Source organism: Drosophila takahashii, chromosome 2L (genome assembly GCF_030179915.1).
Source record: "Drosophila takahashii strain IR98-3 E-12201 chromosome 2L, DtakHiC1v2, whole genome shotgun sequence".
Classification (NCBI taxonomy): Eukaryota; Metazoa; Arthropoda; class Insecta; order Diptera; family Drosophilidae; genus Drosophila; species Drosophila takahashii.
The window spans coordinates 13,920,900-13,927,591 of record NC_091678.1 but is presented as its reverse complement, the minus strand read 5'-3'; positions in this window follow the sequence as shown (position 1 = coordinate 13,927,591).

Genomic DNA, 6,692 nt, shown 5'->3' with positions numbered 1-6,692 from the left:
AATTTGGCCGGCAAAACGAATCATTTGTATTTAAACAATTATTTTAATAGCTTTTCCTTCATTTATTTAGCCTGCAGGTCACTCTGCAGATCCTGACAACGAATTTGGCAAATGGATTTTAGTGGGCTATTTTTGGCAAACGTTGCATACCTCGGGGAAAGTTTCTGTGAAGGACAAGCGGCTTTCACTCTTCCCTTCTCCCTTCTCCCTTTTCCCCATACCAAGCTATATGTAAATTGTGCCATTTTTGCGTTTTACGTATGTCAATTTAAAATGCAATTGGAATTGCGACAGCTAGCTAGAAACTGGCAGTGGGACTTTGTAGGGCGTGGGAGGATATGAACCAGTTTATCCTTGGTGGTTGCGCTGTGTGTGTGTTTGTGTGTGTGCTGATGAGGGGGCGTGGCTGAGGTTGTGCCTGCGTAATGAAACAGTGCGTCAAATATTAGCCATTGGAGGCAAAAGTTTTGCAAAACTGCAGCGAGAAGCGGCAAAAGCCGCAGTAAAGGCGGCGAGGAAAATTTGTACAGGCGCCCACATGCGATGGGGTTGGGATTTCATATAGAGAGAGGGAGCGAAAGATACATTCATACAACTGTCTAACCATCCAACTATCTTTTTTGTATTTGTAGTGGCCCAGGGGACAAGTTGGCGAACCTGGGTTATCTGTGCCTACGCACAGCTCGAAAGCCGCTTTTCCCCTCCAATCCACCCACTCCCATCCACTCTTTGCATATCTGCGAAACCATTTAACAAAAATTGACAGGTGCTTCAGGTGTTGTTTGTGGAATATTCACTCAACTGAGTGCCGAATTTCAGTTGGGAGTGCACAACTAAAAATTTCTGAAATTGTTTGCCACACCGACATGACCAATTGAAAACCAAATGTGCACATACCAAAACAAACATTTATTTGCAAACAATGTGAGAGCACAAAACTATGTAAAAGTAAGTGAATTGATGTGCCAATTTATACAATGAAATTATGAACATTGTTCTTTGTAAATGCAATCAATTTAAAAAGGTGTATAAGAACTTTTGTACATTTATTAATGACATTTCTGGTGCTAAAATAAATTTAATGTACACCCAAAAAAAATTGATATGAAATGATGATAGATTAAAAAGTTATGTGGTATCAATTTTGACTTGATATGCTGGCAGCTCAATTCGATATGCTCCAAATGTAAACCACTGGTTTTGTTCGAATTTCGCACATGTCTTCCTTCTATCGCTATCTTGCTCTTTTTGAGAGAGTTGAGATAGTTTGTTCGTTTCCGAGAGAGAGAGTTTTCGGTAAAAAGTTTTTACTAAAAACGATAAGCGAATGCAATACCAGAAATTTACCATGCGCATATCGATTTGACCTCGATGTGTTTCTTTTGTGTGTTAAAAGTAAAACATAAAATATTTGTTGGTATAAGAAAAATACTAAATAATCTTAAAAAATTCTTCCCTGAATAAATTAGTTTAAATTTAGTTTTTCCAAGCTTTATGACAGTGTTCATATTCATTTGCCGTTTTGCTAAATTGTGAAGCCATTTTATGTGCCCTGTGGACTGATTTCCCGTGTATTTTGAATTGACGACTTGTTTAGAAATTCGATTTGGGCGCAGGAAAATTCCCTGCTTCAACCACGCCCGGAAAACTAATTAAATTAACAAAAGCCCTGCAGAGCTGACTGTTTTCCATCAGCGAACGCCATAATACACACACCACAAGGCAAACAATATTAACCACAATTGAAATCCAAAACACGGCACACACACACACGAATATAAGTCAATAAAAGTTCAATACCAACATACATACATACGCCCTTCCCTTATTTAAGCAATTTCTCTTTTTTTTGTGCAAACATTTGTTGGCGCTGAAAAGATACGGATAAATTCAAATTGAAACGAAATGTAAACGAATTCCGGTTCGAGGAAAAATCGAAAAATCCTGATGGGGATGCGGATGGCTGATGAGAAGGCGACTTTAAAGCGCTCGAGAATCTTGCCTACATTTCGGGCTGCTGCGCAATCAATCATGGCCGAAATCAATTTCCAAGTATGAAAACGAAAGCACACACACACACACAAAGTGATGGAAGGGAAGTGCGTAGTTGCCCGAATGACATCCCATATCTCCAGTGCCCTTGGGCTTGTCTATTTTAACAGCTGCTGGAGGTGAAGCAGAAGCTGTAGCAGCAGTAGAAGCTGCATCGACACAAACAATGCTCATTAAAATTGGCAAATCATGCGGAAAATGTGTAAATAGCAATTACACAGATACCCAGTGCGCACACTGCGTATGTGTAATAATGACTTTGTTTACTACAAAAAATTTAATTACTCCCATTTGGGATACAGAAAGATAAAAGGAAAATGAAAGTCAGCGCTCATGATTGATTGCCTATCGAGCGGCTTTGTTGGGTTGGCAGAATTTGCATTAGGCACGTCGGTCATTTCAGGCTTGATTGCCCGAAAAAAGTGTGTGTGTTTGGGAAGAGAGCAGAAAGTTTGTTTTAAATTATAGTCAATTATATAACGGCACATTAGCTTTGAAATATTCGGGCCATTTAAACGCTTGAGTGCAGCTCTTAATGGGCATGTAGGGTTTATCGAGGTTTGAGGTGTAATTAGCATTGATGATGTGGTATTCTTGGTAAATATCCAAATTAGTTTAATGAACTTTAAATTGATTTGCTGGGCGATATGCTTTTCATAGCATAAGAATAGTTCATGAAATTATAATTAGTTTAATTTATAATGTTACTTTGAATTAAATTTTGTCACAAAATTGTATTAAAGTGTATTTTGCTTTCGCCAAAGCAGTTGGTTTTTATGCTCTATTCAAGCGATGATGTCGTTTTTGCACCTAGTCGGCAATTAATTTGGGCCAACTCTCGAAAGGACCTAAGGATCTAGGTCCTGGTAGCAGGCAGTTGGCCAAAAAATCAATGCCACATGTTAAATATCGTGGGAAAAACACAAATACAAGTGGCGCCTTGGGGCGTGGCGGGAGGCATTTGAGGCAGGAGGGTTAAATGTTGAATGAGAGCTGGCAGCAAATTTGCACAGCGCAAAGCATAATGAACATTGTTGTCGCACTTCCTGTCTCTCAGCCCCGGCGTTTTTTTCTGTTCTGTTTTCCCGACGTTGTTGGGTCATAAAAGATGGAAATACTTCAGGCACACAAAAGCCAACAGCATTGACGAAAAGTCAACGTCAACTTCCCTGAAAACGAGCCGCAGTCTTTTCTCCGTCCTGTTGGGCCGTTAAGTGTGCAATATTTATTTTGTATAAAACGCGTGCCAGGAATAACAACGGCGGGCAAAGCGAAGCCATTAAATGAGAAGCAAAGGTAGAGGCTAATGCTTTAACTCCACGAAAGGATATTTTCATTTAGTCCTGGACTTTGGCCCAGTAAACGAAAGGGAAATACCAAAACATCGGGAAAAGACTGTTGTTGTATGTCTTTAAAAATTAATATTATTTTTAAATATGTATTAAAAGTTTGAAAAAAAAGAATGCTAATATTTTTTGAAGGGTATTATTTTACTAATGTTTTTCTTTGATTTAGCGCACCCTAAAATTTACCTTTGTTTTGTGAAGTGCGACAGCGCTACAACATTAATTGAAATATTTATGCCAGACTTTCTGATATAAGTTATTTTTAGCCTGGTTATGTTCGCGTTTAAGGACGGGTAATATTTTTTCAGTTATTATTTATTCATTTGGCTCGCTGAATAATGTTTCATTTTGGAACCGGGTTTTCCACCACAGTTATTCAACCGTACGCAAGGCCACGCCTCTTCAACCTGAACCTGTAATCCAACAGCATTATTTTTGTGATTTTCATCTTACGTTATTATCTCTGTTTTTGTTTTAGGTTGAATAGATGCAAATCACGGGTAAACATTTATTTTAAAAATGTATTTTTATTTGTCTGAACTGCCCATCCAAGCGCATCAAAACAAAACAGTTATGTTTATCGCTAAAAAGGCCAAAGTAGTACATGTATTTGTTTGCAAAAAAACCGTTCAATTAAAAAAACTATTCAAGATTTTATGTAATTAAATTATGCAAATGAATAAAATCAATTCGGACCTACGATTTGTTGTAATTAAATTTATGCGCTTGTTAAAGATGTAAAAATCTCTTTCATGTAACAAGGTTTTAATTGATTTAGTGACGTACAGAATAAGAGAATGCAAATAAAATGTTATTTGTTTTTTAAATTAATTATTTATTAATATATGGTAAGGTCTAAAAAAGTTGAAAATATTTAAATAATCTATGTACCTGTATATTGAGAGGTAAATAATATCATTGCTTATCGATGAACACGTTTATATTGAGTCGAGTCAAACATAAAATAAAACAAGAATCTATATAAAGACTTACTAAAAATCCCGCAAATCATTCAATTAACTTTGAGACCTTTTCGGTTAATTGAAATTCGGGCGCTGATCACACGCACTCGATTATGGGCAGAAAACACCATTTTCCCACAATTTTGATTGCAATTTGGATGCCATTTGTCAATATCAACAGATAATTCAATATATGTTTATTTAATTGACTCAATTGAATCAGTTCTTGGCTGTGCCCCTCATAAATTTCAAAATCAGACCAATTATGCACACCGATCGATCAGCAATCGAAGATTCCGTGGATGCAGTGACTTTGAAATATGTAATTTTTGACATTGCGACAGATCGAATTTGAGTGGTGGTAAGATGGAGCAGAGCATTGTGTCAATTGAAGGTGAGATGCTTGCCACAAGCGAATGCCAGTTTGGGGCACGTTGATCAATCGAGCGATCGTGATCGCGATCGCGATCGTTTATTTGCCGCCTTGGTTCAATTTAATTGACCGACGGCGGTGACGTCGCACATGCAATAAACTCATCGGCGTGGGAGCCCAGCCGCCTTCGATGAGAGATCTCGGCACAGTGGTAGAGAAAGTGCCACATAATTGATGCGTGCGGCAAGGTCAGCCAGATGTCAATTGGACATCGGTGCGCCCAAGCCGCACACGTGCAAAACGGGGGAAAGTGCGTGTGCAGGGGCCAGGTCCCCGACAACTAACCATAAATGAATGCAACGTGCTGCAGTGCAGCCTGCAAGGAATTTATGCTCTCCGCTTAAATAATTCACGCGGCGTGGGCTCAAGGACATCGCATCGCCAGCTTGGGTCCACAAATAGCGAGAGCCCTCCGAAGTATGCAATGCCAGAAACAGTGCCACAAACACACCGAGTGTATAAAAATAAAAGCATAGAAGAGTACATGTTTCGGGCACCGAAAATAAAATGCCATTTTAATTTCATTGCAACGCGCTTCACTAATTTGGTTTGCTTTCTGTTTTAGTTTCACCAACCACCTCCCCGGAACCGCATTTTATAACCAAGAGCCAGCAAAAAGATTTCCCAGTCCTGCCGAAAGCATCTCATTTTCATTTGGCGTCCATTAAAATGCATTAAGTGCAATGCCGATTTTTTAAAAGTTTCCCTAAGAGAATTGCGTCAGTATCAAGAATTCTTTTTAGATTTAAGACACTCTTAAAATGTTGGGCTTTTAATCCGGTTTGCTATATAATTAAGAATACTGCGTTGAATACCAAATTTGTATTACAAAATCAATGTAGATAACAGACTTTCCTTTACATAATACGAAAGCAATTTGCTCTTGGCTAAAGCCATTTTAAACCTAATTAAAAACCAATTTGCCTGCTTATTACCGAAATTCTTACTGCTAGTTTGGCATTTATTTTTAATTTTTCAACATCCTGGCAGGTCGGTTTGGCAAAGTTTCAAATAACAGTTCGGCCGGCCAAGAAAAAACGTGGGGCTTTAGGTAATTATGCGATTATCTTTGTTTCCTATCCTATTCCGAACTGGCAAAACCATCCCCTTATTTTCACCGAAGCCCGGTATAATTTCATTACGCATGCAAATCGCGCAGTTTTCGCCATCTGCCGATTGCTGCCAAGTCTTTTAAAAGAATTCCACATAGAAAATTAGGATTGTTTAGCAAAACAACAACAATACCGTTTTATTGGTTTTGGAACGAATAAAAGATACTTTTCTTGTTGTTGATACTAGAAAATGTCCCCTTAATTTGAGACACTATTTAATAAACAGTAAGATCCCAATAATATGAATAGTTTTGGCAAATCTAAACCATAATAAACAGACAAAATTATTTAGTTTTGGGTGAAAAAGCATTCTAGAATGAAAAATAAAACTTTTCCATAAGTAAAAAAGAATTTGAAATAATGCAATTTACTTTTTATTTAAAAAAAAGATTTATTCTTTGTGTAGTCTTGTTGAATTTTCTAATAATAATAATAATTACAAATTAAATGATAATATAATTTGCTTTGTATATTTAGAAAAAAGTAAACGCAAACTCTCTTTAAATTTAAACGCTCAACAACGAATTCCTTGTGATATGAAATATACCCAACCCGGAATAAGAGAGAAATAACTTTGAGCAAAAATCTCATTAAAAGTTTTCGGCATTCTTGGTTCGTCTTTGTTGCGTCTCGAATTTGGCTCACAATTATTCGGCATAATCAGCCAAGAAGTCGCGTGCTAACCTGTCCAGGACTTAAACAGGGTTTGTTGGTGGCTATTCAAGCGTGCAGGGTTGGGGAAGGCGAATTCGGGACAGAAAAAGGTTCCCCTATAATTTGTTTTTAT